At 41.9% G+C, this 26,192-nt stretch overlaps 1 protein-coding gene and 1 long non-coding RNA gene across 18 annotated transcripts in view; one reads left to right on the top strand and one right to left on the bottom strand.

The window, feature by feature from the left end:
- ZNF385D (zinc finger protein 385D) overlaps nucleotides 1–26,192 on the bottom strand; it is a 410,518-nt gene that overhangs the window by 25,476 nt on the left and 358,850 nt on the right. The gene's annotated exons all lie outside the window — the stretch shown is intronic.
- The window catches only part of LOC118091789 (uncharacterized), an 81,604-nt gene continuing 60,444 nt past the window's right edge, over nucleotides 5,033–26,192 (top strand). For all 3 annotated transcript variants that reach the window (XR_015946312.1, XR_015946311.1, XR_015946310.1), the window contains exons 1-2: nucleotides 5,033–5,574; nucleotides 11,988–12,062. This is a non-coding gene — a long non-coding RNA (uncharacterized LOC118091789). The remainder of the gene's footprint in view (nucleotides 5,575–11,987; nucleotides 12,063–26,192) is intronic.

Here is a 26,192-nt window from a genome sequence, read left to right as displayed (position 1 = left end):
CTCTGATAAGGAGGGTGAAACTGAGTATAGAGATGAGGTGGAGCGGCTGACAGAGTGGTGCAGAGTCAACAACTTGCTCATAAACACAAAGAAAACTAAGGAGCTTGTGGTGGACTTTAGGAGACAGAAGAACGAGGTCCAGCCACTCTTGATTGACGGAATTTGTGTGGAGAGGGTAACAACGTTTAGATTTCTAGGCATTGAGTTACAGGAGGATCTGTCCTGGAGTGTTAATACAAGGGGGCTTGTGAAGAAGGCGCAGCAGAGACTGTATTTTTTGAGAATTTTAAGGAAAAACCATCTTCCACAAAAGCTGCTGCTTGCCTTCTATCACTGTGCCATACAGAGCGTGCTCACGTACGGTTTATGTGTGTGGTACGGAAGCTGTACTTCCCAGGACAGAGCAGGGCTGTGTAGAATTATTAAAACAGCAGAGAGCATTATTGGCTGCTCACTCACCACCTTAGAACAAATTTACACCACCAGGTGCCATAGAAAAGCACTAGATATATCAAGAGATCCAACGCACCCTGGTCACCATTTCTTTCAGCTCCTGCCATCGGGACGGAGATATAGAACAATGCAGGCAAGAACGAGCCGTCTCAGGAACAGTTTCTTCTCTAGAGCAATTTTGGCCTTAAATGGAAAGCCCGGACTTTGAAGTCATCTTATTTTACTTGTTATTTTGTAGTATATTTACTGTTTTTAATTAGCTTTTGTAATTTTGGATTATGCGGAATGCTTTATCCGAGTGGATGTAGCAACCGAGTAATTTCGTTGTTCCCGCAAGGGGACAATGACAATAAAGATATTTTATCTATTTTTTATTTTATTTTATCTAATTGCTATCCATTTTGGCGGGTGGCAGAAGTCCTTCTGTTTGTGAAAAGGCAACTCAGGATGCAACCCATGGCATGAGCGAGAAGATAATGTGGGCTGCGTGGGAATGCCATTAGCATTTTCCCCTCCTTGCTGCATGCAAGAAAGGAGGTGAATCCCAGAACTGCAGGACATTAACACTAAAAGTATCACATGAAACAGCTCTTGTTGCAAAAGGAAATAGGACAGGCCTCCTTATTTTAGCCCAGATAGTCTATCACTGTGTTGGAGGAAAGCAAGGAGAAAGGGACACGTAGGAAAGTGCAGGGAGGGAGACAGAAATCCATCCAGGCCAGGAATTTCAGCACCTTGAGCTCTCCAGCGAAACCTGATTTGACTATGTCTTGAAGTGACTTGTTTTTATTAATTAGTAGTACACAGCTTTGTAATGGAATCTGTATTCTGTCTCAGCCGTGAGTCCCTCCAGTTCGATGCACAGTTCATCAATCCTGAAAGAAATTAACTGCAGGAATGGGATGCATCCGTGCTGAAGTTAATTGAACGAAACTGGCAGGTGCAACAGTTGGAGGTGAAGAGCTGGTGGGGGGTGGAAAGCAAGGTGAGGAAGGATGAGGCAATTTCATGAAGTTGGGGGACTTTTCTGATAAACGTCATTTAAAGGAAGATGACTGCAAACGAGTGAGGAGAGGGGAGGAGAACCAATTTATTCTGGATCTATTTTAAGTAACCTTGGTTTTGACTAGATTTGGAAGCTGTCCTTTCAAGCCTATCATATAGATTTCTCCTCAGTGAGGCAGAAATAGAAACTGCTTTCAGAAACTATGAATGAAAGGCTCTCTCTGCTCAAGGAGCTTTAGGGGAAAGTGTTGCTGGCTCAAGCTGCTGCTCTTGCCATTTAATTAATGAGACTTGTGTGGTGAGGAAGGGGGGGAAATCAATTTTAAAAATCAGGACAAAGGACAATGATTTGAACGTTAAAAGTAGAGCTTACAATCAAGAGCAGAGAGGATCATACTCATTTTCATCCCAGCTGCGCTGTTAAAGAAACACATTTTCGATTTGGACTCTGGCTTCAAGGTTAAACACAAGGTTAAGTGCTGGGTTGAGATTCGATAGCAGTATTGTTATTTGGGAGGCTGCAGTGCAAGATTAACCACGTAAAATGTTGGTTTTAAGAGTAGGAACATAAACTCCAAATGGTGTTTTTAATCGTACATTAGTGTTACTGTCATAGATTTCTAGGATGCACATCCTTTCTTGCAAGCAACAAGAGGCAGGGGTACCATTGCATTCAACTCAATGTTAAACCACTTTTCAGTCTCACTTTCTACTCTTTGTACCTCACCCCTCACAATTCTCACAACACAAGTGAAAACCTACTTTGTTGCTTTTTCCTTTGGGTGTTCTGTTGGAAACACATACAATAAGCTTGATATTCCAAAACAGACGTTGACCATTTTAAAGTGTGAGCTTTTCTAATTCACAGTGAAATCTTACGCATATTTAGTCGGAAATAACTCACACTGTGTTCAATGGGCAACTGCGCATAGGACTGCAGTCCCCATCAATCAAAATCACTAGGGTGTTGTTGTTTTTAGAGCCCTGTCTTATGGACAGGCAGTTACAAATGGGCAAGTGTTACAAAAACCTGCCTATAGCACTTGAGTGACCATTTTATGTCATGCACTGATTAAAAGGGAAGTTATATCATTTTCCTGTGTTGATTTATGAAGACTGATGAGATGTCATAGCAAGAACATCCAAACAGGAGCAAGGCAACCAGAGTAACTGAGTGCCTGCATTCAGATGAATTGCAGGAATTAGTACTTATCTTAGTATTCTAAGACGTAGTCTCGGACCATAAATTTAATGGAATAGGTGACCATTGCAAGATTTTCAGGGAGAGAAGTTGGGTTTCATACTTGTTTCTGCTGCTACAAGTCAGATAGTCCGAAGTTGCGTTTTTATCAGAAAAATGAAAAGTGATTGATGGAATTTAATTTCAAGAAAGGTGCCTTTTTAACACGTTCAAAGGGAAAGATTCAACTCCCTTGCTGTAGGCACACTTAAAGTGTTGGGACCAGGCTGTCAAGCTGGCTATTCATTATGCGCTAAAAGAAGGCTGTAATGTTTGATCATAAGTCATAACAAAAAGTGTCTCTGAGGGGTATTGGATATAAAGAGTCCTAACTGAAACTAAGCTGTCAGCCACTAAATCCTGCCATTTCCCCCATTCTGATTGCTTGGTTGCTGATTAATAGTTCTTCAGCTCTGGGACTCAAATACTTTGTTCTTATTATCCATTTACTGATCTTCTGCTTTGAGTTTTGTTCTTGTGGACATTAAAATACTTTGTCAAGAACTCCACTCTTAAAAGATCAAAACCTAATTTTGCCCAGGTCAGGGGTGCCAACTTGAATAAAATATTTGGGGCGGGGGGCGGGGAGGTCACACACCTGCTGGCCCAGAGGCACTGCTGAGTTCCTCTTACATTGAGAAACCCACTGCGTAAGGGGGCTTGGCCCCTGCACCGTTTTAAAGTAAGGTTAATACTGGATCAAATAAGTGATCTACCTATTTCTGCTATGCTACAGTCAATCGGTTCAAAGTTTCAACAGCAAACCATTGCACTGGTTATACCGGGACAGGTTTTTTTTGTAGCTGGGAAGTTTCATTCAAAATAGAAAATTGGTGCTGCATGTCCCAGGTTTGTTTAAAAGCTGCATGTTGTGGATACTATCTCAGATTAAGTCAACAAAAACACTGACAGTGCCTTGCTCAATTTACCTTTTAAAGCAATACAATCTATGACCCCCTTTTGTGCTCCCCTAATAATTTCCATTCCTCTTGCAGTCAACACATCGTTAAGAAAACAGGGTAGCAGACTGATAACAATTAGCCTGCTAGTTACTCCTTGAATTTAACTGAACACAAATGTTTACGATTGCCCTAGTAGCATATGTTTAGTCCATTTCTTTTGTATTATTTTTATGATGGATCACTTTACATTTGCTAAACAAGCTGACCTAAACAACCTTGAGATATATCTATCTATGGCATAGAGTACAATACTTAAAGCACACCAGTGGCAGAAATGCTAAAACAGCTTCCCTTCCTGTCTTTAGAAATATTTTCTTCATCTGTTCCAGAAGGGGTTATGATTTCTGGAAGGACTTTTTAAAAAGTAGTTCCTAAGCAAAGAGCTTCTTATAAATTCCTCAGCCTTTACATCATGGGTAGGCAAACTAAGGCCCCGGGGCTGGATCTGGCCCAATCGCCTTCTAAATCTGGCCCGTGGACCGTCCGGGAATCAGTGTGTTTTTACAGGAGTAGAATGTGTCCTTTTATTTAAAATGCATCTCTGGGTTATTTGTGGGGCCTACCTGGTGTTTTTACACGAGTAGAATTTGTGCGGCATAGGAATTCGTTCATATTTTTTCCCCCAAAATATAGTCTGGCCGCCCCACAAGGTATGAGGGACAGTGGACTGGCCCCCTGCTGAAAAAGTTTGCTGACCCCTGCTTTATGTGAATGAAGGTTGATTTCCAGGATCAGCTTCTCTTACCGTGCATTGCATCGTGCACTACAGTTTCACAATGGTTGATTTGTTTTCCAAACCTTTAGAACTCATTTTGTAGAAGCAAAGGCACTGATGTAAGTTGTTTTGCATGTGAATTTCAGAGATGGTAGCATCATGTTTGAAGTTTAATCAAAGTGACACTAACTGATCAATGGCTCTCTCAAGAAACCATAGATTCTTTCTTTCTTTCTTTCTTTCTTTCTTTCTTTCTTTCTTTCTTTCTTTCAAAAAACCCTCAATTAAAGACTGCATAATTGAAATGTTTACATTTTTAATTTCAAATCTACTCAACTTGAGCACTGTCATTTCAATGGATGCCAATGTGAAAGTTGAAGATGTACATAAACCTCTCCCCATTGTAATCAACGGAGTTTTAAAGTGCCTAACTTTGGTTGGATTGTGTCATTTTTGAACATACAGTGGTACCTCTGGATGCGAACGGGATCCATTCCGGAGCCCCGTTTGCATCCAGAGCAGTATGAAACCTGAAGCCCTGAATCGGCACATGCTCAATGCGCGATTCGGCGCTTCTGCGCAAGCACTTGATGGCATTCGGCGCATCTGCACATGCGTGAATTGCCGAACCCGGAAGTAATGTGAGCTGCTGGAGATAGCCAGCCCAGCGTTTGCCCTGCAATCGCAGGCCTATGACGTGTTCACTCAGGAATGTGATGTGCTTTGTGCTGTTGTAATTTCCCTGTATGTGAAATGTCTCATGTTTTGCTTGTTCTGTTGTGTCACAGCTTTCAGCCGGGATGCAGCTAAATACCCCGGGCTGAGAGCCTTAATAAATCCTCTTTGTTTTAACTAGCCAAGAAGTTGACGTGAGTTATTTCACAGGCACAAAAAAGTTGGATAAAGCTTTCCGCTGCTACGGAATGTTATCTGAACTTGAAAGGAAAAGTTTCTGGGCTTTTTAAAGCAGAGGCTTGATGAATTGATGGAAGCGGACTGGGCAAGTCTGCTACCCAAGTCTGCTACGCAGCAAGTATTGACAGTAGGCAGAAGGGGACTGCTACCTTCTGTCTCACAAAGCTGTTTTATCGATAATTACCTATTAGGCAATTATCTCAAAAATAACCTGTTCCGGCACTTCCGGGTTCGGCGAGTTCGTAACCTGTGATGTACGCAACCTGCAGTGAACGTAACTAGAGGTATGAGTGTACAGGAAGGTTTTCAATTTGCCGAAATGACTTGCTATCTGAGGACATTCATAGTTCACGAATCTTGAGTTTGTCGGGTTTCTGCTTTCTGATGCTGAATGTATAGCCAATTGTTCTTTGAAATTCTCTTCCTTCTTTTTTATATGACAGTTCCAGTATCTTGCAGGCTGTCACTTCATAACCAATACTTTTGATTTAGAATGGCTTATGTAACTAGTATCAGCAGCTGCTGTTAAATCACCTATCAAATTCACACAGCTTTCACTCCATTTAACCTATGGGTCAAACTTGCATTCCACCCATGTTCTGTTAACGTTGCTTACTTAGACAATGGTGTAGCTGGGACTTCGCACATAGTACAACCTTTAGTAGTAATAGTCTTGTTTGCCATGCAGTACAGAGTTTAATGAATTCGAAAAGTATGTTGATGTCTTTGAGTTCCATAAGCTACTGATTTGTGAGCAAAGGATATTGTAATTCATTTTTAATTTACCAACTAAAAATTACCATTCTAAGCTCTCTCTCTCTAAATCTCTCTCTCTCACACACACACACACACACACACACAGAGAGAGAGAAGTGAACACTTACAATGATTCAATTAAAGCAAATTAATAGTCCTCCCTTTGCTATATGTATACAGTGTATCAACACTGCACCAAGGATTCTCATCCAAAATAATAAGTGCAGTCAACCACAACAATTTCCTGACAAACTGTTATGAAAACCTATTAAATTTATGAGAAAAACACAAACACATGCAATATTCATGGAAGGCTGATGCGTCATGCAATTCCAGCGAAACTAGGCACAAAGCTCCACACCACATTCAGAGCAATGACAGAATTGTCTCTTAAACTCAGTGTTTGCACTTTTAATGATATAAGAGGTGCTTCATACTTGGATCCAGTGTTCTCAAGATTATTGCTGGTGTTTTATCTGCCCAACCTTAATATGCCTATCTCCCAAGAGAAGACCAACCTGTATTCATTTAAGAAATATTCTGAACGGCTGGAAAGGCAAGGACATGAATACTACAAAGAGTTTAAAGAGAGTTCATTTAAAAAAAAAACTTTAAGAAACAGTTTCTGTTTTGAAATAATAAGTATAGTTACCGGTTAAAGCAGTGGGGGGGAGCCCCCCCCCAAGAAAAAGAAAGAGCATAAAAATGGTCAAGCATAATCTATGGTCTGGATGTGTGTTAAATCACAACCCACATTATGTCCCCAGCAGCACTATACTTGTATCATACCACTTTTAACAGGCATGGCTTCCACCAAATAACCCTGGAAAAGGTGCTGTTAAGGGTGCTGACAGTTGCTAGGTGATCCTTTAATATACCAACTAGGTCAGGCATAGGCAACCTTGTCTCTCCAGATGATATGGAACTACAACTCCCATGATCCCTGACCACTGGCCCTGTTAGGTAGGGATCATGGGAGTTGTAGTTCCAAAACATCTGAAGAGCCAAGGTTGCCTATGCCTGAACTAGGTATATTAACAATTAATCCCTCTGAGAATTGTAGTTCTGTGCGGAGACTAGGATTATCCTAACAATTTTCAGCTCCCTTAAAAAACAACACTTCCCAGGGTTAGCTGTTGAATCACACTAACCAGTAGTACTTGAGAAATCAGAGTTTCTATGTTTCTCTTTTCTTCAGAGCAATTAAAATATTTCATTTATATAGCAAATTGCTTTCGAATAATATATTTTGTTCAACTGATCAGCACTGTACTGTGGTAGGCAATACAGTACAAAGGAATGACAGTGTTATGACTCACATCTGTAATTATACAATATACTGGTGCATGATTCAACATTAGCAAAGTATGAGCAGGGTTTTTGAGCTCTATCAGTTGCAGAATCATCTCCTTGGTGATTTATCTACAAAACAATCTCCCTTGTGATGTCTCCATATACCCAACACCATTCACCTTTAAAACATTTGAGAGCGCTTCTCATTCCTAGTTGGTATATTAACTTCAGATTCTTCTTTATTATTAATAGTGTAAAACTGCATTTCTACACAAGTCATCTCGAATTTTTTTAAGAAAAGTGGTACATGAATGCATTTAGGCTGCAATATTCAAAAGCCATTGACAGAACATTTCAAAATCCGAGAACACTGTAAGTAACTTCAAAGGGAGACTGCGACACCATTGCAATGGATCAAGAGGTTCAGTGTACTCACTTGAAGACAAAGGCTTTTTAGCACGTTGTATACATTAATTGGGTCACCAATTCCAGAATGGACGCTTATGCTTTCCTGGGTGGGTGCCTGTTGAAGGCTCTCGTACTTGGTCGCCATCCCTGGTCAGGCAGAGCAGAGCACACCTGTCCAGGCGGCCATTAGGGAAATTCCCCCGGCTGCCTGGACATTTGGTTCAAGTTCCTGTCTGATGCAGCATCTTAAATGGGCCAATAAGTGGCCTCCCTAGTGGGTGTGCCTTGCAGTCTGGGAGGGCATTGGCTGCACACCTGCCCTCATGACCGGCAAGGCATAAAAGCTGGCAGCGCTGTCCAGCCTCAGCGCAGTCATCAAAAGTAGTTTCATGAATTACCTCTGTTAATTACACAAATGCAACTACCTGTATTTTTTGGTATTTCATTTTTGCCTGACTTGGCACTGTTTATAATTCTGCTCCACTTCTCTGCCCACCCCCACCCCCAATTTTTTCCAATATACCAGTAAATCACGATAACGCTTCATGAATCTGTTGAAGAGGCCTATAGTCCACAAAACTTTATGCCGTAATACATTTGTTAGTCTTCAAAATGCAATAAGACTCTTTGCTGATTTTCTGCAAATTATTGTACATTCACAATTACTCAAGGCCAATTAACAGTGACAGAGTACTACGCCTGGTGAGCAATTCATGTGAAGTTGTTCAACTTCCAGATTCTTGGATTTCCAACATTGGCCCACAAACCATTCCATAAAAGGGTGTGTAATGGTGTGAGAGAGGTTGCGGCACAAAAACAACTTGACACAGTAGTTTGGCCCTAGACTGATTTAAAGGGATGGCAGGGTAATTGCTTGGTTGTGTGAACAGGGGCTAAAAGCAGAAAATAGCCGCCACTTCAGCCCAAAATACGCAGTGAAAGAAACAAAACCCATCCTTTACCAACTTGGACTGTGAGGATTGTATGTGGTTAAATGGCGTCAACGAGGAGCTTATCCGTTTCCAGCCATCATGACCGGGTCCCCTGAGCATCAGACAAGTGCGCATTCATGTACTGTGCGTGCTTTACTTTCAAAGCAGAGCAATCAAAGGACAAAACAGAAACATCCGTTAATGAGGACACATTGATTCACACATTATTCAAGGGGCATGAAACAATCGCTAACAAAACTGAGTTAATGGATTGCGGGGCTTTTATTAAACAAACTGTACATGTTAAGTGGCGAATGCTTTAAGCTGCAAGTGGAGAAGATGCTCCCGTCTTCCATTTTGCCCTTAATGGATCCCAGATGTCAGCTCTGCCCTTCAGCTTCCTAATGAGCCACAGCTGCGATCGCGTTCCTCTTTTCAAAGCCAGCCTCTAAGACAATTCTCATACTGAGACTTCCTCTTTATGAGGTCATCGGGAAGGGAGATGGAACATGACCCCATGCGTAGTTTCAAAAAATCTGAAACTGACAGAAACGTCAGTCAAATAACCTAACTCGACCTTTTGCCAAACGGCAGCCCCAAATGAAATAATTAGCAATACTCAGCTCAGTAATTCACAGCTGACTAGTACACAACTTCCAGGAGGCTTTCGAGCTTTGATGCAAAGATGGCAAGCGATTAGGCCAAGGTAGTTTTGGAGCTGCAGTTTGGGTCGTTTGTGTGGGGTGCCACATCTATTTTTAGTACCACGCTGCCTCTAAAGCAGCAGCAGCAAAAAAACAAATGCGGGCCCAGAACTGGATGTTATGAAACCAACTGCCAAGTAAAGATGGATCAGGCCCAAACCGTTCAAATGCTTTCACGAAGGAAATGTGGCCTGAAAACCACTCTGAAAGGGAGCGCACAGGTCAAGAGGCAGAGCACAGCATATAAATGCATGCTTTGTTCGGGGGCTTGTTTCTGCACACATTTGACCTGACTGTAGAGTTCTAAAAGGGGATTTCTCTCCTCTCCATTTAGGGCAGTTGTCTCAATAAAAGTGAAGTAAGTTGCCAATGACCCAACATTTAAACTAAATAATCTAGGAAAATAAACAGGGCACTGCAGCCCAAAGCTAAGTGCTTTTACACCCCATTGTTTTCCTTGGTAAAGTTAAAAAAGGTAAAAGTAAAGGACCCCTGACAGTTAAGTCTGAGGGAGGTGATGTTTGTCTGCAGACAGTTTTTCCGAGTCATATGGCCAGCATGACTAAGCAGCTTCTGGCGAAACCAGAGCAGCAGACGGAAATGCTGTTTACCTTCCCGCCGGAGTGGTACCTATTTATCTACTTGCACTTTTGACGTGCTTTTGAACTGCTAGGTGGGCAGGAGCAGGGACCGAACAACAGGAGCTCACCCCGTTGCAGGAATTCGAACTGCTGACCTCCTGATCGGCAAGCCCTAGGCTCAGTGGTTTAGACCACAGTGCCACCCGTGTCCCCGGTAAAGTTAAATGCATGCTTAAATTATCCCATTAAAATAATAAAAGGGGCAGCCTAGTCCTAGGGATGTTTAATCAACAGTGCTTCCTTATTAATTTGTTTTTTTAAAAAAAAAAATCTATGCCATAGGTGTTTATTCTATATCGTTTTTAAACCAATATTTTGTTGTCCCTGGGAAATAGGGACACTTGGAGGGTCTGTGTTCTAGAAATTGGAATGCAGCAGTCCTGTACTTCAAATCGTCCAGCAGTATACACATAAAGCCTCACTGTCCTAAGTATTTTGGTGTGTCTATGTATTAACTGAACCCTTTTAACCCACCCACTCCCTTTGCCCTTAAGATAGCTCAAAGACATTAAATGGTTTTTGTTTTTGTTTTGCTATTCAGCTCTTGGAACTTTTTCGTCCTTCTTAAAGTCCTTTCAACAAACCCACATTATACATGTTCCAGATTAGAAGCAGCTGTACAAACAGTGTAGCAAGTACAGAGAGCTTTAATAAAGTAATTTTCCTCCAACTTGTACACTACCTTTCTTTACATCAGTCCAATTCTCAATCATGTAATTCTGCCTCTTTAGGTTTGTTTTCATTATTACATGGCTACCTCCATATGCTCTGTGACTGTTGTTAAAGCTATGGTTTCCCCAGCAGTAATGTATGGAAGTGAGAGCTGGACCATAAAGAAGGCTGATCGCCAAAGAATTGATGCTTTTGAATTATGGTGCTGGAGGAGACTCTTGAGAGTCCCATGGACTGCAAGAAGATCAAACCTATCCATTCTGAAGGAAATCAGCCCTGTGTGCTCACTGGAGGGACAGATCGTGAAGCTGAGGCTCCAATACTTTGGCCACCTCATGAGAAGAGAAGACTCCCTGGAAAAGACCCTGATCTTGGGAAAGATTGAGGGCACAAGGAGAAGGGGGCGACAGAGGACGAGATGGGTGGACAGTGTTCTCGAAGCTACGAACATGAGTTTGACCAAACTGCGGGAGGCAGTGGAAGACAGGAGTGCCCGGCGTGCTCTGGTTCATGGGGTCATGAAGAGTCGGACATGACTAAACAACAACAACCTCCATTTACTCTGTGACTGTTGTCAAATGCACATCATTCCTAACTTTGGTCTGTAACTTGAATAACTTTCCAGCTTCTGTGGAGGGTTATGCTATGTGCCTTTTCTGTACTTTTACATTAGGGTCCTTGAGGATTTCCAACTGACCTGCAACAGTGGAAACTGACAACAGTGGGAAGGAGGAGACACAGATTTACCACCGTGGTGTCCTCCAGATATTTTGGACTACGGTTTTCATCATCCCCAGGCAGCATGAGTAACAGTCAGCGATGATGGGAGTCAAACAACTTGTGGAGGATACCACATTGGTTTTAGGACTTGCAGTGGCAGCCTATAGAAGGAGCTCTCTCACCACCTTAGGCAATTCCACAGAGTATCTCTGTAACAAGTGCCAAAACCGTCTGGGTAGCAAGAATTCAGAATCTCAGGCTTTCCTGGGTTTTCACTTTCCTTTCTCAGTTAGTTTCTGGGACACTGATCTATTATTTCCAGCTCTGCAACCAGCTGCCCCCAGAGACACTTCTGACTATCCACCGTGCTTTTAAAGATTAGGGTTCATGATGAGGGTTCATGATGGCCCAATTCTAACCTGCACTGAACACACATCCAGAATGAGCTGTACAGTACTGTCTCGGGTGCTTTATCTAGCCAGGTCTCAGTAATCAATGCAACATCAAGGGTCTTATTATGAATTCAAATTATAAATAGCTGGTGCTTATTTTATCACCTTTTTTGTTATAGGGCAACCTGTGACAGGCAGGAACATCTCATGCCTCAATTTTCAAGTATTCTGTGACCGATGAGGAATGAAACCAGGTGATTTCACCCAAGTTCAACATTATTTATATTTTGCATAAATATTTTACTACACCCTATGTCGCCATAGGGTGACAAATGCATGCAATTCTTTCTTGGTTGTCATTCTTGTCAAGGTAAAACAGAAATGCATCTTGGAAAGGCAACATTAGTGTTTAAGTGACCATTTTTAAACATGGATTTATTTTCTCTATTCTAACATGGGGCTATATTTATAGGCACAAATAACCATAATAGACTTACTACACAACACACACACACACACACACACACACACACACACACTTTGTGGTGTTATCTTATTCATTTGTTTTTGTTTAGCTATAAAGTTTCTATAAATTCTTATGACAGTGTACAACTGACAACCATTTTTTTTAAAAAAAAGAAAAAAAACCAACCCAAACACAATTAAAACCCAGTGGAATACACTAAAATCAGTGCCAAAGTGTTCTGAAGTAGTTTGTGTCCAAGGGACAGTAGGCCTGACACAGAGGCAGCTTCCATGGGGAGGGAATTCAACAGATGGCAGAACCACACCAAAATACGGATCTCTCTAGTCATCACCTGTGTAACCTCAGATGGCGAGGTGGGAAGATAAACATCTCCATCAAGAAGATAGGACTTGGGCAGGATTTTGATGTCAAAAAGGGTGCTCTCTCAAACAGCCAGGTCCAAAATCATTTAGAGCTTTGTAGATCATAACCAGCACTCAAAACTGCACTCAGAAACGGACTGGCAGTCGGCATAGCTATTTACATACCAGTGAATATATTCTCTATAACAAGTCTTAGTAAGGGCAAAGAGAGTGGGTGGGTTAAAAGGGTTCAGTCTTAGTTAGAAGCCTAGCTGCAGTTTCAAAAGGATTTGGAAAAGGCATCTTCATGCTCAGTGCACTATGGGGTGCATGGATAACCACCTCCAGATTATCTCTGTCCAGGAGTGAGAGGACAATGACTTTGTTTTTCAAGCACTTCACAAAAATGGTCACAGCAAGCAACTGAGGATTCCTTTATATTAGGGGTGGGGGACTTCAGACCTGGGGCCCTTTTCAGGCCATGCCCCTCCCCTGGGCAACACCCTTCACTGGCCTTGCGCTGAATCCAGCTCAAGTGTTTTTGCCTGGCTAGAGCATTTCCTTATGATAGTTGCTCTTGCTTGCCTGAATACATGTATGTAGAGAAACCCCTGGTTTCTGTGTGACTGGAATGCGGCCTCCTCCACAAAGATGAGAGTCACATCTGTTGCCCTGCCTACCTTCGTCTTTCAAACTGCCTGCCACTGGAAGGTGCACACTAGGGAATGTGGCTCTTAGGCTGCAAAGGGTTCCCGAACCCCACTTTACATCATCATAGGAGGCCCAACTGGAATATGCCCTGCTCCACTTGGGATAGCTCCATTGGACCACATGAATGGATTTCAGTGATAGCAAAAATGTTTATTATTATTATTATTATTATTATTATTATTATTATTATGCTAAAGCTGTCCATCATAGCAAGAAAAGCACAATATATAACTTTTGTCTCTTTTTATGTGTATAATTCACTCCAACAGCTGGAGGAATATGGAACTGCTTGATTTTGACGGTTGTCACCTCTACCTTAAATCAGTTTTAGAAACTGGGATCTAAAGCAACCATATTGTAATGCATTAGCTGGGAAAATATTTGCACCTGGAGAAGGTTCACCATTTGTTACCACACCAGAGTTACGACCGCAATGTGGTTACTGTGTGAAAAGATGGAGTTTCGGTGAAGAGGTGAATCCTATCTCAGAAACCCAGATGTTCAGAATTTGTTTCTGGGAACTCGGTGACGACGGGTGTGCACTCAGATGCAGGCAAAGGCTTCCCAACTAGTGCATAATATGGTTAATTTAAGCTCCCAACTTTTAACTAAAGCAGATTTCAGTGTAGGACAGAGCTGAGCTGCCACTAAAATTAAGCACTACAGTCCTGAAATGTAACATGAGGAATGTGATTAATATGCACTGTGGGCAGTGCACTTGGTATACTTAACTACCATGAGTTAAACCACTCAATGAAATATAATAGAACAGAAGTGGCCTCCCTCTCGCATCCATCCTTACTAATGATTTAATTTATACTTGAGAGGGTTTAGCAAAGGGAGGGGGGGAGAAGGGAGCTTGCAAAGACGACAGGCCTGGGCAAAATGTTCCTTGATTTAAATTTAGAGGCAATGACATCAGCAAGCTAATGGGTTTAATTGTTACATCTGAAGAATGAAAATTTTGGTATTTAAGCAACTATTGTGAAATGTTTCAGCAGAGCTCATTTTAGTAACTTCATCCCAACAGCCGGGGACTATTTTTAGTGCTCTCTCTTGATTAAACAAACATTTAAATACAAATGGCAATGACGAATGCAAGAGCCATTCCACACAAGCTTTTAGGCTGGAAAAGAACATACTTGTTACAGGAAAGCATCCAACAGTTCACAGAACTGCAGAAAATTGGTGGCGCAATGAAATTATGTCACATCCACTCAGGCCCTTCTAGCAGCAAATAATCACTCCCTACAGCATTATCAGAAAACCCCAAGAAACAGTATTCTGCTGTCTTATGGTATGATTCCTGTGAGGCAATCGGCTGCTCTAAATCAGCAACATATGCAATATCAATAAAATAAGGGGCCATTTATGAAAAGGTTTAACTTTTATTTGCCATCTGGCCACCGCTTTCTAATAGGTTTACGGGTGGATGGCTATAGGTTTTAATTTGTATTTTAACTAATAAAAATAAATAACTCTGAAGTCTTGAAATCCCTTGGTTTGGTTTATTTTGATTAAGTGCACACATTAAAAGATGATAGCGCTGCCAGCAGTGAGCAGAAGTAGGCATCTGGAAGCCAGATTCAGTGCTGTGAGTTACGAAAAAGAGAGAGAAAAGGAATAGATATGCAAGCTCTTGAGAGGAGAGAGCAAAGGCTGCATTAAACGGCGAGCCAAGAAGCAATGAAATGAAAAGACTGGGCACTGGGGCCACTTGGTATGTTGCTATTTTGTTATGGGAATAAAACTATTTGTGGGAAATACACGAGACCTGAGAATCCAGATTATATGAAGTTACTCCTTTACAATTTTGGACAGGGCAGTAACTGACTTGAATACCCCATATCAAACACATCCTGAATGCTATGTTGACTGCACATGTAGCTAATCGGAGAAGCATGTTTGATCCATCAACAAGATTTTATGTAGGGTGCCCGCAATGTTGGAACAACCAACATTAGCATTTTCCCCTTTGAAATGTGGCAAAAGGTTGTACTGCAATGACAAAATAGACAGCCCCATGCTTGATTCTGTCCGGGGCCGCTGTCTGGGGCCACTTCTGTTGAGGTGGAACAGCTGTGCCTTGTTATTTCGGAAACAGAACACAATAAAGATGAAAAGCTGCTTTACTAAAAGGTAAATAGGAAAGGAAACAAGTTAGGGTAAAGGTAAAAGGGATGCCTGACCATTAGGTCCAGTCATGACCGACTCTGGGGTTGCGGCGCTCATCTCGCGTTATTGGCCGAGGGAACCGGCGTACAGCTTCCAGGTCATGTGGCCAGCATGACAAAGCCGCTTCTGGCGAACCAGAGCAGCACACAGAAATGCCGTTTACCTTCCCACTGTAGCAGTACCTATTTATCTACTTGCACTTTGACGTGCTTGCGAACTGCTAGGTTGGCAGGAGCAGGGACCGCGCAATGGGAGCTCACCCCGTCGCGGGGATTCGAACTGCCGACCTTCTGATCGGCAAGCCCTAAGCTCTGTGGTTTAACCCACAGTGCCACGGAAAGGAAACAAGTTAGGGTAGTGGTTCTCAAAAAGCGTGGTGTGACACACTGGTGTGGCAGGAGAGGACGCAAAGTGTGGTGGGGAGATTCAAGGGCAACAAATAAGCATTTAAAAAATTCAGTACGTATAGTATAGTATCAATATATATAGAGAGAGAGCACGTGCAAAATATGGATGTCATTTAAAAATGAGAGCAAGAACATCAAGTGATATTGAAGACAAGCCTAGTTGTGTTTTCCAATGCATTTCTCATCAATAGAGAAAATTAGAGTGGCATGAGCAATTTCTTTATTCTTAAAGTGTGACCCAGAGAAAAATGCTTGAGAACCAATGAATTAGGGGGTCGTGGTCAAGATGGCATTATTGTGAGGTATATTTCCTGCTAATTGATGGGATTTGGATGGACTTTGCTCCATAGTCTCTCTTTTGTTGTTATAAGACTGGAGAGTGTAGAGTAGGGCTTTAAACAAAGAAATGTCCCTTGCACTTTCCATTGCTGAAAACCTTTGTGTGTGTTTTTGACACAGGCTGCTTTTTCAAGTTTAGGATTCCTAGTACGCACAACTCTAGTTGTGCTTATTTTTTCTGAATTTGTTCTTTAAACTTTGCTGTAAGTCACCTTGTGTGTTCAGTTTCTGAAACAGAAAAGCAACTCAGGTGGAATTTTTTTTAGGCTGAACTGCAAACCTGCTTTATTTCAACCTTAAACAGCCATTCTTGTGCATGGATATTTATGGTCTGTGCTGCCCACTGAAACAACAATTAATTAGGGGATAAATGTTCCCAAGGCGAATCAGGAATGGGTGTTTAGAGCTTATCATGGAATTACAGGAAGTAGCCTCAGCCTGACACAAGTGAATTAAAATGCATCACAAAATGAAGCTACTGTGAAAACAGAGCATAACTGCTTTAGTGCTCAAAAGACTACAACACTTACTGAATGAGTTGACAGTTGAAGCAAAGGAGTTTAGGGAGTTAATATCAAATCTGCCATAATTTAGAAATACTATTCTGCTTTGCCAGACCTACAAGATTTGAAACTTGTTTCACCATTGACAACGCTCTAATAATCTCATCATCATCATCATCATCATCATCATCATCATCATCACTGATGTCCAACAAAAGCCTAAAAAAACTTGTGAATATTTCCTCTTTCTACCTGAAGAGGTCAGGATGTGTCAATATAACCCCTCATCAGGCACTCAGAATAATGTGTGATGGCTCTAGCTGAGTGGATGGCAGGTGAACATGCATGATGTCCCTCTTTTCAATGTACCCACATGTGCCAGCTCCTCTTCCTCCTCCTCTTCCGACCTCTGTGCATTGAACAAGAAAGTCTTAATGGAGGGTCTAACCACATTTTGCTGAACACAGAATCCTCCTCTCATTGCACAGGATTTCCAGTGGCAGGAGGATTCTAACTCTTCAACTTAATGCTGTTAGAATTCCCCTTTATACCTTCCTGCTGAAGGCATAAAGGTCAGGAGAGGGGCATTGGAGGCAAGACTTGTGTTCGTGAGTGATGTGTACCCTCCCCATTTTAAGCCAAGGCATGTTCTTATGAACATCTAAAAAAGGCTATTGGCTTCAGAGGTTTAGTTACAGGTAAGTAGCCGTGTTGGTCTGAGTCAAAGCAAAATAAAAAAATTCCTTCAGTAGCACCTTAAAGACCAACTAAGTTTTTATTTTGGTATGAGCTTTCGTGTGCATGCGCATGCACACGAAAGCTCATACCAAAATAAAAACTTAGTTGGTCTTTAAGGTGCTACTGAAGGAATTTTTTTATTTGGCTTCAGAGGCTGAGGCCTTGTAATGTTGCTGCTGCCACATCGCTAAAGCACAGCAATGGACTTCTCAGTTGGTTAGAGCATGGTGTTGATAATGTCAAGGTTGCAGGTTCGATCCCCGTATGGGACAGCGGCATATTCCTGCATTGCAGGGGGTTGGACTAGATGATCCTCAGGATCCCTCCCAGTTCTACAATTCTATGATTCTGTGCTGAGAAGCCACTGATCCAATGGTCTGTTATGCTTTTGATGCATTATGGTTTATTTAATCTAATCTTGAGGCGGTTCCTTCTGCTTTTATGCACAAAGACCGTTCAATAAATATGCAAAATTAAGGAAGCAATTAACATTTGAACACAACTCTGCATCCTAATTGTGGTGGGCACGAAACTTATAAAATCTGAGGGTAAAAACAACCCTAAACACCACCACAGAGGAATCATAAACGACAGGGGTGGGACTAGGAAAGCCACAACACAAAATGCAAATTTAATCATGGCATCAGATTGAAAAGAATTACAACAATCAGGCATTACCACCTAGCACTGTTAAAAAAAAAATCATGCTGGCACATTTTAAAACCCCCACTAAACTCCACTAGAAGGATGCCATGAGGTGGCTTACAACATATAAACACAGAATATAAAATCACAAAATTTATATTTTATAAGCCCCAAACCCCACAGAACACCATGAAGATGAGTCAAAATCAGTAAAATGACCCATCTACCACTGTATGTAAGCAACACACTAGCACAATGCAGAGCAGCCCACATAGCCTAAAACTGGCTGTTCAAATAGAGACTTGAACGCAGATTTCCTCAGTCCTAGTTTAACCCTCATCTACTATACATACTGGTTCTTCCATTTGTGCCACATCTGATATTGTTGGTGAGGTGTTGGAATAGCATTTCGTGATTAATGTACACCCTCGACTGCACCACTATAACTTAAGTGCCTTCATTTCAGACACGGGAAAATAATCAGCACTAATGATTACTTAGACAAGTGCTTTGGGGCAATTGTCAAAGCATTCAGGGAAAGCAAGAAAATGCAATACGCTGCTCTTGCCAATTATTCACATAGCTCATCCTTGATTCCCTCCCCCTTTTAGTTTTCTCACGAGCATGCATGAATGTTGGCTTTCTTGGAGGTGGCTTGTGGAAAGAATGGCTGTGTTACTTCAAATGCCCTTCGACACAATCAGAAAAGGAGGAGCAGAACGGTAGAGGAGCCAGGATGCTAAAGCAAAAAGATAGGGCTCAAAGTTTGCTGCAGCTACTAAAAAATGATTGCTTCATAAAGATTGCAGGGAGCGGGAGCTTTGCCCTTGGGTTGGACAGAATTTCCTTGTGTTTTAATGCCAGACTCGCACTAAAACAGATTAGCATGTTGGCACTTGTTTAAGCAATCAAAAGTGAGGCAGATTACTCATGCTAACCCAGGGAGACGATTTGAAAATGCAGTGGGAAAGAAAGCTTTATGTTTTGTTAGCCACTTTGATATAGTAACATATTAAATGAATAAAGCTATATTTTTAAAACGAAAACAAACAAAAAACAAACACATACTGCACCATTCACATTCACAGGAAAATTATACTGATATTCTTTTGCCACCATGTCCAAGTCTGTCAAAGGACAAAATTTGGAAATCGGTGGGAATAGGGACAATACTACATTTTCTGTTCACTTCTTAGATGAAGTAGGAAAGTGGTGGAAAAGAGTGTCCAAGTTCCTAAAACAGGCTCACAACTTCCATGTTTCATAATGAACACTGAACTATTTAGGCAGTTTAAAGACAGAAGTAATAATAATAATAATAATAATAATAATAATAATAAATTTTTATTTATACCCCGCCCTCCCCAGTCAAAACCGGGCTCAGGGCGGCTAACACCAACAAAATTACAATAAAACATAAAAAGCAATTAATTAAAATACAGATTAAATTACAATATTAAAATTTAAAATGCAGCCTCATTTTAAGTAGTCCATAAATCCAGCCATGAGGGAGGAAAACACAGGGGTCAGACTAAGTCCGACCCAATGGCCAGGCGGAACAGGCCCTGGTCTCCTGTGAAAGAGCGTTGCACCAAGTTGGGGCCAATACTGAAAAGGCCCTGGCCCTAGTATAGGCCAATCTAGCCACCTTATGGCTCGGGATCTCCAGAACATTGTTGTTTGTGGACCTTAAGGACCTCCGCGGGGCATACCAGGAGAGGCGGTCCCATAGGTACGAGGGTCCCAAGCCGCATAGGGCTTTCAAGTAAAGGAAAATGGCATTGTAAACAGGACTAAGTGGGTTTGAACCACAGTACTTTAGATTAGCTTGGGAGTTCAACTGACTTAAGTAAAAAGGAGCTAGTTACCACTACACACACACACACACAGAGAGAGAGAGAGAGAGAGAGAGAGAGCAGAATATCAGCTATTAATTAGGCGCAGGAGCTGCTTGAGTTCAAATTGAGACCCAGTAATTGGTGACTTGCACATGCAACCATGAGAGTTCTGACCAGCTTCTGTACTGCTACCTAATTCTAAGCTCCTATTACCTATTTACCATGCATTCATCTCCCAATTGGTAAAGATACCCAACACCACTGGGTTTTATTTTCTGGGGATACTCAAGGTACCTGCGTATTGTGTTTATTTGTTCAATGCAAGGATGGTGAACCTGCAGCCCTCCAGATGTTTTTTGTGCACATCTGGCCATTAGCCTTGGGGTCCAGCAGCACCAGAAGTGGCACAGGTTCGCCAAGCAAATGCTTCTATGTTAAGTACACAAACACTGAGCTTCTATGCAAGTATACAAATGCTGAGATATAAAAGAAAAGTGACACATGGCGCAGTCTCATTGATACCCTACCCCAGCTTAGATGCAAGCAGGCTAAAAGGGGGTTGAATACCTAAACACACAAAGAATCCTTTAATTTTAATGCTGGACTTCTGGAGAGTGAGAGCTGAGGCTAAATACTTGCCAACGTGCCAGGCCGTGTCTATAGAAACAGAGCGCCTTCAATCACCGGCTGTTATTGTAGCAAAATTACACCCTGCCAAAAACCACTCTGCTCTGTCAGTTGCTGTATGGCTGCAGAAGCAAGGGGAAGGATTCCCAACCTCCTTCACTGTCCTGAGAACCAAATCTTGTTTCCTGACTGCACCACCTACATCCCAAAAAAGACCACCAGCATGGAAGATCAGCCTGACACAAACAGGGAGTAAATACCTCTTGATAATTCCACCTCTTTGCTACCATAAATTTGGGTTTTTTAGAAGTTTCCTTCTCCTTTGAGGTAGCCTTTTCCTGCCCTTCCTTGGAGTTTGTTCCCTAGCCTGGCTCGAGTGAACTTCTCTGGCATCCCAGTTTAAAATATTAAGTAGTCTGTATTCCTAGTGCCTACAAAACTTGCACCTGCTACTATCTGTCTGAAACCAGGAAAGTCAGCTGCCCTGGAAAGGTATCAAAATGCCTGGAAATTTGATGGCTGTTGGACACCAAAGTTGCAGGCAGCAGAAAAGCAATTGTGTCTCCTACTGAAATCAGTGACAGACGAGAAATGAATAGTGTTTGCACAATGAATAAATGAACTTCCAATGAGTAATGAAAGGAATGTAATTCTAACAAGCAAGTAGCAAAACAAATGAAATTTTCAAAAATGAAAATAAATGGAAGGAATAGTGTCCCGATGAAGGGAAGTAACAGCCCTGCTCTATTCTGCCACAGCTGGAATACTGTGTCCAATTCTGGCCACCACAATTTAAGAAGGATGTTGACAAGCTGGAACGTGTGCAGAGGAGGGAAAACAAGATGATTTGGGTTTGGAAACTAAGCCTTATGAGGAATGCTTGAAGGCCCAGGACCCAAACCAAGGGCTTCAATTTACAAGAGGTTCCAAGTAAACACCAGAAAGAACAGGCACCCATGCGAGGTGGTGTACTGACCTCCTTCCTTGGAGGTTTTAAAGCAGAGATTGGATGGCCACCTGTCATGTATGATCTAGCTGAGATTTCTGCATTGGAAGGGGTTGGACTAGATGACCCTCTGGGTCCCTTCCAATTCTACAGTTCTGATTTTCTGATTAATTTTTATTGCACACTCTTTTTCATGGACTCTAGCTCATTAATGTGAACGCTCCAATAGATCAGTTGCCCTTACGGTGCCACAGGACATGTCAAGGTTTAACTCTTTGTTGCAGATCACCACCATCTTGTGGTGTAATAAAAAAATAATACTTCGACTTTTTAGAAGTGGGTAGGATGTTTTTAATGCATTTCTCTTTCCTCTTGGTTTTAATGTATCTGAGTGGGATTTATTTTGTGTAGGGTTGCAAATCGCTTTGGGTTGCTCTGGGCAAGATAAAGTGGCTGACAAATAAAATAAATAAAAATAGTGACTATAATGGCAGTTCATGCCAAATGGCTCAACCTTGGTGCAGATATGAAATGTTTATACTTCTGATGGCTTGGAGCACAAAGTTCACTGACTTGTAATGCTCATTCGATGGTGCACATTGTGACCTATGAATGATTCCGCAGCTCACATTGGAACAAAAACACCTTCATTACTCACTCTCTCTCTCACACCCACCCACCCACTCACTCACTCCAGCTCCCTTCCTTCCTCCCATCCAGCATTTATGGAGGTTTGTCCCATGGTGATGTGATCAGGTGTGCACCAGGAGTCAGAGTTTACTTGCAACTAGGATTGTAATAAATTAAGCTATTTTGTGATGGGGATGGAAATAGCTCAGCTTGCCAGGCCCATTTGCAAACTGAACCACTCACCATTCCCCCATTGCTAGCTTCTTCTGTACCTTCAGAATGATAACAGATGCATGATGTGAAATAAGCATCCCTAAATGAAACACAGCGAACCTATCATGAATGGCAGTTGTTGCACATGGAAATCAATTTGGTCCCTTCTGGCTATCTTTGATCACCGTGACTACAAGCAACATAATGTTATAAGTTTGGGAGGGGGGGGGGCTGCAAGACTTCCCTAAATTCCTGGAACCAGGAAACTGTTAGAATTTAAGCAACTCCTAAGAAGCCCCAGATGCAGCAGGAATTCAACTGCTGAGAATGGTTGAGTCATTAAGCAAACAAAGGCAGAGATATGTGCCATTAGCAGAGACTGCATCAGGCAGCAGATGCGTGGGGGCCCTCCTCCAGCTCAGAGTTAATTAGCAGAGTTGCATTTTAGGATTGCAGCTTGCCTGATGTGAGCTGGCGGTGGGGTGGGGTGTCAAGTCGGTAAGCAGCAAGCTGGGACAAAGGGCCATGGCTGATTTTTTTTCTGCCATCCAAGAATGTGGCCCTAGGAGAAGCAAAAACTCTCTTGAAGTATAATGCCAGGAGCCCTTCCACCATATATGCGTATGTTGTTGTTGTTGTTGTTTAGTCGTTTAGTCGTGTCCGACTCTTCGTTACCCCATGGACCATAGCACGCCAGGCACTCCTGTCTCCCACTGCCTCCCGCAGTTTGGTCAGACTCATGTTCGTAGCTTCGAGAACACTGTCCAACCATCTCATCCTCTGTCGTCCCCTTCTCCTAGTGCCCTCAATCTTTCCCAACATCAGGGTCTTTTCCAGGGAGTCTTCTCTTCTCATGAGGTGGCCAAAGTATTGGAGCCTCAGCTTCACGATCTGTCCTTCCAGTGAGCACTCAGGGCTGATTTCCTTCAGAATGGATAGGTTTGATCTTCTTGCAGTCCATGGGACTCTCAAGAGTCTCCTCCAACACCATAATTCAAAAGCATCAATTCTTCGGCGATCAGCCTTCTTTATGGTCCAGCTCTCACTTCCATACATCACTACTGGGAAAACTATAGCTTTAACTATACGGACCTTTGTAGGCAAGGTGATGTCTCTGCTTTTAAAGATGCTGTCTATGTTTGTCATTGCTTTTCTCCCAAGAAAAGCACTGTTTCCATCTGCAGTGATCAAGGAGCCCAAGAAAGAAAAATCTCTCACTGCCTCCATTTCTTCCCCTTCTATTTGCCAGGAGGTGATGGCAATATATGCGTATATAAACCATATATCATAAAGACACCATGGTCTACACTGTGCCTCATTTCCAAAGGAGCCCCCGGGAATCTCGCACTGCTGTGGAGATTGGGGTGTGGTGTGTAACAATACTACACTGTTTCATTGCTAAAATTTCTTGTATCCCATAGCATGTGCCATGTGCTTCTAGCCTGCCAATTGTAAATAAACAGAATCAGAGGTGTGCTTGATCAAATTAAACATTTAAATCCCTCTAGCTTGCTTGTTGTGTGCAGCACCTAAGCTGTGTGTGCTATCTGGCTTGAAATCCCTGTGACACCTTTCTTGCAGATGCGTGAGTGAGAATTTCAGACCTCTGCAAACTAATTGCACAGTTGATTGCTTGAGTGCACATACTGTGAACTTTAAAAAAAAAAAAACTTGTAATTTACAGTGAGGTATGCAAGTAAACTACTTCAAAACTCCTATCAGACTTTTCTAGCTTCCATATGAATACTGAGTGGCCTATTTTTTTTATTAACATCATAGGAACAAATTAATTTACAGTGAAAGACTAACTTTACTGTAGCAGTTAACACTACATTTACATGCCTCTATAATTTACTTCACTTAGACTGTCTCCTATATTAATATTCATTATAAAAGCCCTCTCCTAATATTACTTGATTTGACAGGAATGCATTAGCTATGGCAAATGCTTTATAACACACTCACACAATATTAATACAAGCAGAATGCATGGTAATCGCAGTTACATAAAACACTAAGACTGGTGTTTCCTATTTGTTTCCATTCATGCAAAATTCTGCAGCTGGGTATAAGTGAAAATTCTGCACAAACATTTCATTAAAAAGTCAAAGATACTATCAAGGATGATGTGCAAGACCTCTGTGGCATTTATTATTCATTGCATATTATGCTTATCAAAGGAAAAAGAAGTACAGTGAATGTTCACTGTGTGTAAAACACAAAAACAAACACCCCTGAAAACAGAAAACTAGCACCACAGGGAGTGGGTTGGGCTAGCACCATGCACCCTGATGTGCTAGCCAGGGCCATCTTTACCCGGGGGTGCAAGGGGTGCAGGGCACCCGGGCACTGAATTCTGGGGGGGGGGCGCCAGGCGCCCGCCGCTGAAGCGCCTTAAGCTCTTAACTATCTACCTGTTATGAAATAATAAATAATTTTGATCAAGCTAGAAAAACAAAATAAATATATACCTAGGTATTGCCGAAATGTATACCTACTGTTTCACTAAAGGACTTTTGACTTTGTGCGTTCATTTACCAAAAACGCAATGCGCCAGTGGCAGTGCTTGTCATTCACAATAGTGGCACTTGACTCAACAACGGCGCTTGTCATTCTCAGTGGCGCAGTGCACGCCAAATTAACTCTTACACCAAAATACTTATGTTACATATTGTATTGAGCTTCTATGCGGGAGTGGGGTCAGCGGCACCTTTGACACGACTGATGTTTCTCCTAAGAAGGTGCTTAAACAATACTTCATAAGTTTAAGTGTGGTGGTGTTGTATACTTAAATATAACTGTATTGTAAATAAATGAGCAAATAAAAAAGTTTGTTTCTTTTTCCTCCCTTCTTTTGTGAACAAGAGATAAGGTGTAAGCATGGTGTCTGGCATAAGCATAATAAAAGTTAATTCGGGGGCTAAACTAAATTTGGGGGTGCTGGGCGGATCTTTGCACCCCGGCGGAGCATATGCTAAAGACTGCGCTGGTGCTAGCTTTTATTAAGAAATGAAAGAAATTAAGGGAGATTTTCAAACAGGAAAAAATTCATTTTCAATACTGTATTTTATTAATGCTGGCTGCACTGGGCTCTGTATGAGGAAGAGAAGGATACAAAAAACAATCAATGAAAAGAATAATAAGTGTCTGATGTGCACTTCATTTCTCATGTTTTCATTTTAATTTTAAAAGAGGTACTTATTCATCTACAACAGTGGTTCTCAAACTTTTTGCAGTGGATGGAGCCTTTGCTTTAAACAAATCTTTGATGGAACCCTTGCAATAAAGTATTTTAAAATGGTTTTTGGGGGGGGGGAGTTAAGCAGGGGATAAAGTTGATTACTGGGAGAGCAAGCAAGGGGGAGGCTGCCAGAGCAGTAATGTTTAAAAGCAACAGCTTTGAAAACTTCACTGCCAGGCTGCTATCTTCTCTGGTGGGAAAAGTGTTTTCTTTCACATCCTTAAGGTTTTAGACCCACATATTTAACTCTTCCTGAATGACAGGAACTAAGAGGGGGATGAGGGATTGTGGGTCCAAGCACAGCGAAGCTCAAGAGTTAATGGCAGGTGGAGCAAGAGAAGGGGTTAGGCAGGACCCTGAAGACGTATTTATATTCTTAAGGTGCTGCTTTGCACAACTTAAAAGCTTGGTTTACTAAATACATTTTTAGAGTGAAGGAGTGATATGTGGGTTCTCAGAGAAGCGATCATAACCACTTGGTTCCTGCTCGTTCTGCCACTTTGCTGCTACTAAGCTTAGCATGTCATCTCAACCTGAGCTCAA

The sequence above is a fragment of the Zootoca vivipara genome, chromosome 11 (assembly GCF_965207765.1).
Source record: "Zootoca vivipara chromosome 11, rZooViv2.hap1.1, whole genome shotgun sequence".
NCBI lineage: Eukaryota > Metazoa > Chordata > Lepidosauria > Squamata > Lacertidae > Zootoca > Zootoca vivipara.
Note: the sequence above shows the minus strand (reverse complement) of the source record. Positions and strands in the feature narration are given on the sequence as shown.